Source organism: Embiotoca jacksoni, unplaced genomic scaffold (genome assembly GCF_022577435.1).
Source record: "Embiotoca jacksoni isolate LCO1_2020_lvr unplaced genomic scaffold, fEmbJac1.0.p SCAF_20, whole genome shotgun sequence".
Lineage (NCBI taxonomy): Eukaryota > Metazoa > Chordata > Actinopteri > Embiotocidae > Embiotoca > Embiotoca jacksoni.
Window position 1 is genome coordinate 7147410 of NW_027185341.1, and position 13470 is coordinate 7160879.

Genomic DNA, 13470 nt, shown 5'->3' on the forward strand with positions numbered 1-13470 from the left:
TGCCAGCACGCAGCACTTTCCTCAGCAGTTTATGTTTTCTGTCTCACATTCAGGTTTTTTCCCACAGTGACTTCTTGAGAACTCAGTGACTTCCTAAAGTCCAGGTCCTCCCTAATCCTCTTGTTCACTGGTGACAAATTGACACACAGATCTTTTTTTTCTTGCAGGTTACAACAGCTTACCACTCCGGAGATACTCAGCTTGTTTGCCCCACACTCACTGCTGCCAAAGTCTAGAATAAATGAAGATACGGAGAGTGTTGAACAAAGAAAAGAAGAAGCTGAAAGCCACAAAAAGCTGCAGTTAGGTGTTGAATCTCAGTGGTGTCAGTGGTACTAGCAATCCTTTCACATCACAGGAGATCATTTAAACTAGTGGATATCATTCAAGGTCTAAACTCTTTGTACACAACAATATATATTTTTGTCACTATTCCTGATTAAACTTTTTCTAAAGTACAGTAACATGACAACTTGTACCCAGAGAGAAAATATCACCCAACTCTTCATCTAACAACAAGGAGAGATCAGTAAAAGTGTTGAATTGGAGAAACCTTCCATCTATTTACTTTTTACTGACACCTTCAGCTCTACAGAGCTTTAATAGCATCTGGTCAATCATTTTGTTCTCAGACATCATCTTCTTTCTTCCAGTTTACTCTCACCACTCTGTTAATGGTGATATTGACTGTAACCGGCTACTCTTTTTGGTGAAAACGTTATAAAAATCAAATTTTCACTGGCAGGCCCAAACAGTTGACAGAACCCACAACTCTCTGGTGACTATAACGGTTCATTTAGCAGCTATGAGCCTAATATTTCCCTCAGGGGTGAGTGGAGACCATAAAGAGGGTAAATATTGGACTTATATTTGCCAAGTGGGGCTTGAAATGTTTGCCAATTCAAATTTAAAATGTGATTTGTTTGTAACTTGTTTCCACTTTCCCCAAATACAGCATGTTTCCACTACTGGCTGTCTGTTATTGCATATTTACCTATTAGACCTGATTTGAGATCATTTCCAGTACAGAGGAACCCAACTCTAACCAGAGCGGAGGGGTGATCAGACACAATAATTAAAAACACATGTGCAGGTGAGCAGGGCATTTAGTGGAGCTTCAATTTACAAGATGGCTTAATCAGTGTAATTAGAGTCAGGTGTGTCTGCTTCACTGTGGTCAGCAGGTAAACTGTAGAGGCCCCTCCCGCAACACCAACTCTCCAGCTTTCAATGGGATTACCATCCCCCCCCCCATCCCCCCTACCCCCCTGACTGATACTAAATGGGTAGTCAGGGAAGCATGGAGACCTAGAACTGAGCCAAGATTGCCTGATCAGCAGCCATGACAAAAGAGCTATTATAAATGCAAGGGACATGGACTCAGAAATAAATTCTTTAAGGAATACAGGTGGGACAGCACTCTGCTCAGGGAGAAAGTAAAAACTGAGGTAAGGGGGCAAAGCAAGCAGGGACAGGGAGTTGAACTGCTAGGGTGGCATAGATGATCTGAAAAGCAACAGAGGTGACCTACCACCTATATATACTGGGGAGACTAATGACTCGTGGATAGCAGCTGAGCAGCCAGGTGACAAGGTCAGGTGATCAGTAGGAGCAGGAAACTCAACAGGGGGGACTGGTGCAGAGTATGAAATGACCCACATTTTGACTTGTCACAGTCGGGATCACACAAGTAGAATTAATGATGGCTCATTAAGTCGGCAGTGAACCAGCATGCAAAAAGCAGGACAGAATTTCTAATAAAAGATTTTTAAAAAAAGGGTCCATAAACTGAACAGAATGAACAGAACACAGTGGTGATGTGTTGTTGTCATTTACTTCTTAAGATGGGATATACAGTATGTATGATAATTCAATAGTTAGGGTAAAAAAAAGAAGGTGCTTTTCTTGATTTAATGTAAACATTTTATTTTATTTTTGAAAATAATTCTAAATATTGATCGAATAAACCACTGACAGAATCTCTAACCTGTGTTTAGGGGAAACTGATCTCTTTTTCCACTAGATATATTGAAATAGGACTTTGGACTTGCACTGGCAATACTTTATTGGTACTTCACAGGCTGGGTGTCAGTAATTGGAATGAGGCAAAGCCAGAATTTACAAAATTGTTCAAATTAATGATGGATGCTTCTTGTCACAGCCCGTTGGCATATAAGAAATATGCACAAGGTGCCTTAGGTTTAGTTAAGAGAACTACTTGGTTAGGGTTACAAAAGATCATGGTTCGTGGTCAAATTAATAAACATATTTATTTGTTTTACTCATCTTCTAGTGGACTAATGGGCCCCCACCAAGCGGCAACAAACAATGACGTCACCCATTGGTTTGTGAACTGCTGTTCTCAAGTGTTGAATTTCTCATCATCTTGCTTTTATGGAGCAATAAGTGGCAATACTCAGTCTTGTTATCAGCCAGCATCAGTGCTGGTATGAGGGTGTTCATGGCATGGGTAGATTGCACATCTGTGAAGGCACCATTAATGCTGAATGATACATAAGGGTTTTGGAGCAATGTATGCTGCCATCCAGACAATGTCTCTGTCAAGGAAGGCCTTGCAGATTTAAGCAAAACAATGCCAAACCACCTTCTGCATGTATTTCAACTGCATGGCTCTCCAGTAGAAGAGTCCGGGTACTAAACTGGCCTGCTTGCAGGCAAGACTTGTCACCCATTTAAAAACTTTGGCACATCATGAAATGAAAAATGTGACAAAGGAGACCCTGAACTGTTGAGCAGCTGAAATTCGATATCATGCAAGAATGGGACAACATTTCACTTTCAAAACTCCAGCAACTTGTCTCCTCAGTTTCCAAATGTTTACAGAGTGTTGTATAAAGAAGAAGTGTTGCGAAACAGTGGTAAGCATGCCCCTGTTGCTGACATCAAAGTCAAAATAAGTTGTAATTCATGAAGCCTCGCCTACTTCTTACTAGAATTTTCACTATTCAGTTTTTTAACTCCTCATTAATTCTTTTTAACATGGTTTTTTTACATTACATTAATTTTGTGTCCAAAGCAGAATCCAGTAAGAGCATTTTGTTTTTCTTGTTTGTGATGTTTTCCATGAAGCTAAAGAAAGGGGGGGAAAGAAAAGAAAATAGACACATTTTTCTGACTCCAGGCATCTACAAGCTCAACTTTTCTTTGACTTTCTTTTGGGAACTGAGGAAAACACAAATAGCTTCAATAATCCTGCAGTAAAATACCAAACTACTAACACTGAAAATCACAAGGGTCCCACTGTCTGACTAGGTTACCACTTTACACTTTGACATCTCTGCTCACAGCCACAAAACTACCCTACCAGCCGTTCATTTATCTGCTCACAAACCCCTTTCACCCTGTTGGAGCAGGGATGTCCTCTTCCAGCTGTAGGTGGAGCGGTGGCTGTCTTCCAGACCTGACAAAGAGATGGCACCCTCTGCCCTGGGCCACATGTAATTACTCCCACGAGAAAATGTCTCTTCTCGTCTGTCTCTCTGTCTTTCAGTTTTCCCCATACTGTCTCTCCCTTTCCTTCCTCATATACAGTATACACACACACACACACACACACACACACACACACACACACACACACATATTAATAATGAACCATAACAACACAAGCTCCCTCAGCTTCACGAGAGCCCACACACACACAAACACAGACACAGACCCAACAAGCCGACTGCCACATACTGTACCACCACCAAGGCTGTTGGGAGGTTTCAAGGAGAACCGAGGTTTATTGTGAGCGTCTTATGTAATCTGAAAGACCTGCAAAATGGGACTAGACAACTACTCCCGACACAGTATGGTCACACTCATATTCTACTAACAAGAGTTACAGCTGGAGCTACTGTACTCTCAGAAACATCACAGTTGGGGGATTTAACGGGGTCAATATAAATCACTCAATAATTGCTTCTCTTAGTACAGAGATTTCTAACTTTCTCATCCACAATCTATTGAGGAATAAAACTTTTTTGAGCAGCTCCCAATCCCCCCAGGTTCCCATTGGCATTTTTAGCTGTTTAGCGAAGGGGGATGAGTGTGGTATACTGGTGTTGCAAGAACTGACAGCTTGGGATGAAAAGTTTCTTTCTTACACCAACAATTTTGTGTTAGACCTGCAAATAGAGCTGTCTGGAAATATGTTTGTACATTGACATGTATTAATGGATGCTAAATGTGCCGTCGCCTGTCTGTGTGAAAACGCCACCTGTTTTGCAAATGCAGTCACAGACCTGTTAAAAATGGAACTGAACAGCCAGTTGTCAGCAGTATTAAAATACAACAACAAAAAAAAGGTGAGCATAACCTGTGAAGACGAGGCAAGCAGCCCGGCCAACCCAACATGGTGTGATTGTCGCACCTCTCTGAAATAGCAGTAGTCGCCACTGGCGCTGAGAAATAATGGTAATTAGCACAAGCAACAGAATCGTGGGGACACACACAAGCACATATAGCATTCGTGCACATGAGCAAACAATAAAACATGTTCTTTGCAGGCACTCGTGCACACACAACTGATGTCTCAAACAGTAGAAGAAAAGTGCACGTACACGTAAATGTACCTTCTTCCAGAAAAGCATTAAGACTTGCAATAAGACTTGTAGCATGTGAGGGAAGCCGTACGTAGGCGAAGAGGGAATCTACAGTGCTAAGAGTGTGATTTCTCACAGCTCGGCACAGCGTCTTTCTAGGCACCAAGAAAGGATTCCACCTATGACTCAGTAGTTTGGAAACTTCAGTAGTCTTCCCAAATTAAAGAGGAAACTAAATTAACACTTCCTTGCATTGAAGAAACAGTCTGTGCATAAATACACCTCTTAATAACACACTTAACATTCAGTGATACTTGCTGTGCTGTCGGTGAGAAAACCCGTGTCACAGAAACAGCAGATGTAAGCTGTTTTTAAGATGTTCTTAACCTTAAATCCTCAGCTTCTTTGGGAGTCACTTAAACGAAGCAAAACGTGACGCTTGCACTCTCTACCACTCTGGCCACAGAATAATCAATTCCATTCAATGGGCAATTATTTCTTCTGCTGATCCAATTAATTAGGAAGTATATAAAGACTCAACAAATGTATTTAGAGCGCTGGCTCATTACCGGCCGTGGAGCCGGACAATCTGCGTGCAGTGCTGGAGGGGAAGAGGCTGTCAAAACTCCTCGTAGGCTGTTCACACCTGACATTAACATACATTTGAGTTACCACTTGTGATTCGGATCTCACTTCCCCACTGTACGTGCAAATTAACACGTACATCATATAAATATAGAAGTAAATAAACACACTGAGTTCATGATGGCTGAAATCGCAGAATCACTCAAGATATTTTATGTGGTGATAAAACATAAAAGAAGATCGGGCTGAAATCTTCAGGTGTAAGAACTGTTTGAGTGGAGGATAAAAAAAACCATCAGAAAACATAAGAAATCTGATGAATCTGAAAATAATCCCATCATTAATTAGATACAAGCCCCTGTTTGATTGACAGGCCTATGGTGCAGTCAGGTTACCGTGTATACTGTACCAGAAACCATGTCAGTATCACATTTTGCCTTCAAAAAAAAAGTTCACGCTTTTACAACTAGGCCCTTAGTGCAAAATCTCTGCAGATTGCATCTTCTCGGTCATGACTTCATCCTGTTTTCTTCTCCAATTTTGTTTTATCGTGCAAAACACACATACAAGAGCAAAAACTGTCCACCTCCATGTTTGTTTTGCTCTAAAATCACGTTTGATCTCAACGGTTTCTGTGAATTCTCTCGTCCCTGGAATCGCCAGATTACATATATCGGTTAAATTTGTTGTCATGTACGCGGCCTCGTACGTTTTTTAAAAGATTTGAAACCTTGGGTGCACCAGGCATCAGCCAGCAGGCACAATACCAGTCACTGGTAAGTGACACAGCTGTTAACCAGTGTCATCAGTGCCACCTGTAACTGTCTGCTGTCACAAAGGATTTCTTATTCACCGTGGACTGAAAGAGAATAGGGCCTTGAGGAACAGAAGACTTGACACTCAGGCTCATAAAATGTGATCATGATGAAATGCAAGAAAGGAATTTCCTTTTTTTCTCTCATTTTTTATTTCACTCCTATTTTCTAAAGTTCCATAAACCCTCCTTTTGTAATTTTGTCACCTTGAAAAGATTTTTTTGGGGCTTGAATTCATCAGATTAATCAGATCAGTCACTTCGGGCTCCAAAGATGCAGAAGTTGCCTTGTTCCGCCCTGAAGAGAGACCTGGGGAGAACTTGGGAAAGGATTTTAGTGAATGCCGTCAAAACGTGTCTTGTTTTTTTTTCCACCAGTGAAGGCCATCTTTCCACACACCATTCATATGCAGTGCTGCACGGTCAACACCATCACACATTCATGAGAAGCACCTGTTTGACAGTCAAATGTATTCCCTAGTGTTTGTCTGCTGGTGTCTGGTGACAAGAGCACACAAGATGGAATCAACCTTCATGTTTCCCCTCACCTCTCATCCTTTTTCACGCTCCTCCTCTCTCTCTCTTTCATCCCATGAAGGACCCCCTTGTCTCTGCGGAGAACAAATGAGACTGACCTTCATTCGGCGCACATGAGATGGAGCCGCTGTGGCGTGTTTGCCGGCTCTGCCTTTGAATTCTGTCTCCTCTGTACGCTCCATTTCCGTTTCTGAAGAGGAGGGTAGGCGGGTAGCTCCTCTCTCCGTCCATTTCTTTCCATCTTTTGTCTCATTCTGGTGATTTCAATTTTCTCCCTCTCTTTCCACCCACTCTCCTCCTCTCTCATCCTCTTTTGTTTCCTCTTTGTCTTGATTGCTCCGTAACTTCCTCTCACTCCTTCACATCTTTCTCCTCTCACTCCCCTGCTTTCCCTTCTTCCTGTGCTTCATATTTTTCATTTTCAATTCTGTCTGTGCCCTTCTAACATCTGTCTGTCTGTCTGTCTGCTCTGGTCGACTAAAGAACAGACATAGAGGGTCTGTGGTAATAACAGGGGTCACTGTCTGGGGTTAACTATGAAAAATGTAATGTTGGAGCCAGAAACAGGACCAGGTGAGACACGAAAGAGCAGGAATAAGCTAAAAAAAAAAAAAAAAAAAAAAAAAAAAGGAGGATTTGAAGGTGGGAGGAAATAACGATACTTCAAACAACCGGGTTTTCTTTTAGGACATTGTCAGTAGTATTTCTACAAGTACGGCCAGTCTTACAGCCTGAGGCTCATTAAAGACAATCTTCTTCTTTCGTCTTCCACCTCCTCATCCAACCCTTGCATCTATTAAGGGTCATCAGTTCTGGCCGTAAAACACCACTTCCTTTTATGAAGTGTCCAATTACAATCCCACTCTCATTAATTGCATGATAGAATATTTTAAATCAAGCTGTCTGAATGGCTCTCAGCCTTGTTATTGATAAAGTCTGATGGCATAAGTAAGCTGTGTTCCTCACTGATTGAGTTTAGCTCCAGGAGCAGGAAGGGGTTCAGTGACCATTACTAACATTAAGAAGCATTATGTAACATTCAGAGAGATTCAGGTTGGACTTCCTTAACATATTTTTTCTGTGCCTGGTTGGTAATCCAAGACTGGATCAAAAATCAAGACTGAATTACCAACCAGGAAAAGCTCCCTCAGGGCCAAAGAACTTCAGGGGCCTTTGACATTGGAGGGGTTGTGCAGCATGAATTCCTCCCTCATGACCAGGCTGTCAACATTGAGTTCTTCTGAGACGTTGAGGCAACTGTGCATCGGTTTTCCAACATGACAATGTGCCGACTCACAACATCTTTAAAAGGCTCAAGTTTCTATACGATTGTCATTCGGATGTGGTTCCATGTGGCTTCTTTCTGTTCCCAGAAATAAAGTTGTAGTTGAAGCTTTTTGATGTTTTGATTCTGTGGAGGAAATCCAGGGCGAATGCCAGATGGTGTTCAATGCGTTTACGGAACGGGACTCCCAGTTAAGGTTTCAAGCATGACAGGAGCGCTGGGAATGGTGTATCGTTGCGCAAGGGGACTGCTTTGGGGACAGCTTTGAGGACTGCTTTGGGGACAGCTTTGGGGACTGCTTTGGGGACAGCTTTGGGGACTGCTTTGGGGACAGCTTTGGGGACTGCTTTGGGACTGCTTTGGGGACTGCTTTGGGACTGCTTTGGGGATAGCTATGGCCCACATGGTGGAGCGGGTTGTTCACAAATTATAAGGTTGGTGATTCAGTCTCCACCTCCTCCTGTCCAAATGCCAAAGTGTCGCATCTCGTACGTCACTGTGTCAAAATACAGTTTTTGTATTGTTTATTTATCATGTTGAATAGGTGGGCAAAGACCTTTGAGTCTGACCTGGACATTTTCATTTTAGCATTTTCATTGAGGAAGACAATCTTTTGATACTTGCACTTCTGCAAAGCATGTTTCATATAGTCTTCCAGTTGACTTTTTGGGGTTAATCTGGCCATAATCCTGTGTTCATGTAATTTATGTTTAATAATTCAAAAACAGGTGGATAGGAGACTGCAGTTTGAAATGTCCTATCCATGTAACAACATGTTTCTTTCAGTGTCAAATGCAACCTGCAGAAAGCTACACTGTGGTCTTGACACACTTTTTAATACGCCAAGAAGACTGTTATGATTTTTTTTTAAAAAACTTACATTACTGGTTTAAGGACACCAATGCTGCCTCACTTCAGACTTAATGATGAAATAAGAAGCAACATAAACTGTAACTAGTAAGCATACTGTATTCACGTGCTCATAAGAAGTACTACTGGCTCAGTTAGTTGAAAAAACTTTCTCAGATAGTTTGGCTTTTGCTACTCTCTGCACACATGCTTCATTATCATCAGGGTTGTCTCCTGAGTCTGCTAAGATATCCAGAGCAGTCCTTGAAGTCCACAGGTGTGAATGTAGCCCGTATAGCCAGCAGTCATGAACGCGTGCGCCTGGCTGTGTAAGCTCAGCAGTGGAGTCACCTCCTGCAGGGTGTCTCCTTGCCCTACACACAGTGGATGCTGGGATTGGCTTCAGCCCAGGTAAACCCGGAGAGGATTAAGCAGGTACAGAAAATTCTGAAAGAAGGCTTGGCTCTAATGCCTCTGGAACTTCTACATTACTCGTGAGCAGTGAAGGACTGAGACAGAGTTAATTCATGGAATTAGCTGCTGCTGCAATCGCACACAGCAAGCAAAATCAAATACGCCTTTCTGATTCCATCCAGTTCCAGTTCTGTCCAGTAAAAACAGCCATTAAGTGCATGTTACATATTTATTTAGTCAGAAAGTTGTAGAAGGACATTTGCTGTGGTAAGACAAAGAAGCACAAGATAACACTAAAACTACTAGATTCTGGTTAGTAGACATGCACGGAGCTGCATGCATTAACTCTTAGCCCTCACGGTGGCAGTGAAACCAACTGCTAAAAAAGTCCAGTGTTCACACTTCTTTCAACTCTGTTTTGGCCTCCCAACTCTTGTGAAAAGTATCTGGCTTGTTAGCTACATAGTCTCCGAACTAGAAACCTTCACGCTGAAAATGACAAGTTTTGATGAAGACTTGGATGATCCATTTTAATACCAAGGCCGGGCTCCCCACATCTCACCAGATTATGATCCCCTGGCACTATTTTGCGAGGAAATCCTTGGTTTCGTGCTATCAAAGATGAATGTGATTGCTTTAAAGAACTACAGGGGAAGCCAGACTATTCTCCAACGCTGGTACGAGCTGCTAAATACTCCACTGTGTTTACCACCTAGTTGCTGAATTTGGCTGTCTGCATTTTTTGATGGGACATTGGGTATCTTAGTGGAGTTTGGCTGAAAATAAAACTTCATTACATCTAGAAACAACTGTTTTGTAAAAAAAAAAAAAAAATAAAAAAAAAATCACTAATAACTTAAATATGCTGTATACATCTCTTGGCAGCAAGTGTGTAGTGCTATTTGTTTAAGTACTGGAGCGCACCTTTGCACGGTTTGTGGTTTGTCTTTTAGGAAGGAACTGCAGACATTTTATTTCCTCACGTAGAGAAATTAAGTGTTGAAGCATCTCTGGAGTGCTCCAGCAGCACTACACCTACTGTGGGAGGCCGGGTGATAATTCTGGGTTCGTCACTCTTAGCAACACCTCGATTATTTTTTTCCAATTGTTAATTAAGTATCATTGATTGGTGCAGCTTTGAGTTCAATTTCAAAGATCATCTTTCTGTCACCTTTCTCAAATGAAACGCCTTTGCATGCTGATGGTATAGTGAATTTAGTTATTTCATTTTCTGTTGACACATTTGTGTTGTGCAGTTTAATCTATATCCAAGCTTGACTTAATCTAAATCTGCACGGTAACGCCTCACTTTAGTTATGAAATATAGCACTGAGATGTCCTCCATTGGCGATTTGTTTAATGTGGGCTAACTGCAGTCTATTTAAATTATTTTTTTCTGAGCTGATACAAGTTCCCAGGCTCCTTCTAAAAGCCGCAGCCATCATTGGCAATTCTGTCGCCGGCTCGGTGCAACCACACCTCACCCCCGCTCACCTCGCACCTCCTCCCTTACTGCGGTTTAAGCAGCACTTCGAGGTGTTCTGATCAAGCTCCTGGGCTGATCAAAAGGATGCCATAAGCTATTGTGAAAGCCTGTGATAGCTTTGAGAGGCAGTGAAAGCACACTTCAGGATCTGATTGAATTGTGAAGGGGAGGCAGGCTGCAGGGAGAAGGAAACAAAGTCATACGAGAGGATGAGAACAAAAGAAGAGCCAAGAAAATGTTGGTTTCAGGAGCTTGGTTTCTTCACGGCAAGAGCTGCATCCCAGACTGCAGCTTTGAAGGTGAGTAATGGGAAACTGCAACACCGTCCATACTGCCTGTTTACCCACAACATCATCTGGAAATTAACATGCCGTGTCACATATTTATTTGTGTCTCTTTTCTTATCTGGCCCCAACATGGACAGAATCAGCATATCTGTTATCTAATTAACTCGATGTTAACAGTGCTGTATGCTGCCTTCATTCTGAGGAAGTCGATAAACATTTTAGGGATAAAGCACACAGTTTATTTCCCATGTTCCCAGAACTGATAGCATATTAATTAACATAATCCATTACAGCTTAATTTGTGATTTCTTCCAGATAAGATACAACAGAAATGTATCCTGTGTTCAGAGCCTTCGGTGCCAGGTACAGCCATTTTCCTGATCCAACCCCCTGCTCCCTGGAACTATGGGTCCTGTGAACTTTGCTTGACGTAACAGGCAGGAGTCTGCGCTCGATACGGAATAAATTGAAAAAGATGAAAGGGGAAAAAAAACCCTGAAACAATCAATTTTCCAACACTGCATTTTAAGATTCAGCGACAGACAGCAGCAGGAGGGTTGAGGGGAAAATCCTCCAAGGGGCCAGTTCTCTGTCTCTCCGGCCTCATCGCTGAATAGGTAATAAACAGAGACAGCCAGTGACTGGCTGAGTAAATACAATGTGCAGAGCAGGCTGAGTCTCAGTGGGAACAAGATATGGAGAGTGAGAAAGAGAGAGAGAGAGAGAGAGAGAGAGAGAGAGAGGATGTTTGGAGGAGGGCGTGAGAGAGGCAGAGCGGGAGGGGAAGCGGTGTGAGGAAGATGATGGCACGGTGAAAGTTTACCAGCAGCTGGGACCGTTTGAACTTCCACCAGACTCTATGTAAAAGTGGAGCCACCCTTTACTCCTCCCGAGCTCATCCAAATCCGGTCCCTTCTGACTACAAGTTACCAAGATGACGACGGCCAAAATATCAAAGTCGGGGGTTTCAAAACGGCCACTCACAAACCAAAGGGTGATGTCACAATAGGTTGCCACGTGAAATTTCCTCGGAAACTATAATCTCTTCTGGGCCTTCTTCACTTGGTGACAGACATCTACCGACCATCGTGAGGTCTGCCATGATGTAATTAAGCTCCACCGTCTCCACCTCCTCCGTTCTTCGGTGGAGGGCAGAGAGCTCAACTGATCTTGATCTTCTCAAGTCTATTCATTCAAGTCAGGTTGTCATGGGAACGCTACTCAGCAACGTGCCCAACCTCCTCTCTGTAGAGGGTTTCATTGTTATTCATTAGTTGTCCTGCTATGATGGTGTCGTCCGCAAATTTGCTGTGTTGGAGGGGGCTTCGGAGACCATGGGGTGCTGCTAGGTTCAGGATCAGACTTTAGGTGGTATAACATCCAGCCTGACTTTTTAGGGTCTGCTGCTGAAAAAGTCCTTTAACCATGAGAACAGCGAAGTCTTTAGAATCAGGTCATTCAGTTTTTGGACAGATTTGTAGGGGATTATTATATTGAACACTGCACTGTAGTCAACAGCAAGCATCCATCCACAAAGTATGAGCTCTGCAAGGAACACAGTGAACCTTTGAGTCTGCCAGCTGCCAACAGGAGTCGGTGAATACAACTAAAAATTGCCCATGCTCAGATGCAGGTGTTGTTTTCTGATAAATAATCACAACTGGAAAAATTAAGAAAACAGACTGAAGCAAAGGCTGCTGGGAACTGACAGCAGAAAACAAAGACAAAGTCTTAATGCAACTTATTTAAGTAACAGATGGTGAGGAAACAGGCCAAAGGATTTATTCTAGTTTTGGCATAATACAAAAGACTGTGGTGACAAGTTTATATGCAAAAATGCTAAATAACACCAGTGAATTTCCCTTTAGGCCAGTAACTACAAGTTTTCTATGAGTGCCAAGGATTCAATGCTGTTTATACCAAACATATCACGACAGTTTATCTATCAGACAACAATTTGAAAAGTATCCTAGATGAACATGCAAAATGTCTCAGCAAGCAAAAGTAGCACAAGCTAAAGTTGCTGTAATTAGTTGCTTCAGATGGTTGCAGCTTAGCAAAGCTGACTCCAGTCTCTGAGGAGCATCTGCTGCAGTTGCCCTTCTTACAAGCATTAGTATGAAGCACATGCTAATCTCAGTTTCCATTAGGACGCTGCTCAGTCAAGGGCCCGCTGTCTATAGGGTGCCTGAGACGTCAGCCTGTCCCTTATCATTATAATAAACATGCATTCCGATGCCAAGACAGCATTGTGTGGTGGAGAGATAGGACTCCTGCTTATACGGTGACCTTGTTTAAACCAGAGTCCCCTGTCTTACGGTAAGAGCTTGGTAATAACATACTGTCCTGTAAAAATGATTGGAGAAGGACCTCCATATCTTCAAGGAGAGGCAGGAGAGTAGGACAAAGAAAGAGTGGATGGGGAGGACGAGGTGAAATGCGACACATTTATTCATACGCTGACTGGTAGACACTGTCACAAGGACAGTCTTAGGAAAGATGAGGAGGAAGCTTTTCTTTTTTTAACACCACTTTTGTTGTCAGAAAATTTCCTTTCACACAATAAAGGCATTATAGTTTTGTGTTGGTTTCACTCCTGAGGATTTTTAATATCAAATATGGGCAGTCAAATGTCAAATACTGTTATTCAAAGCAGGTGACAG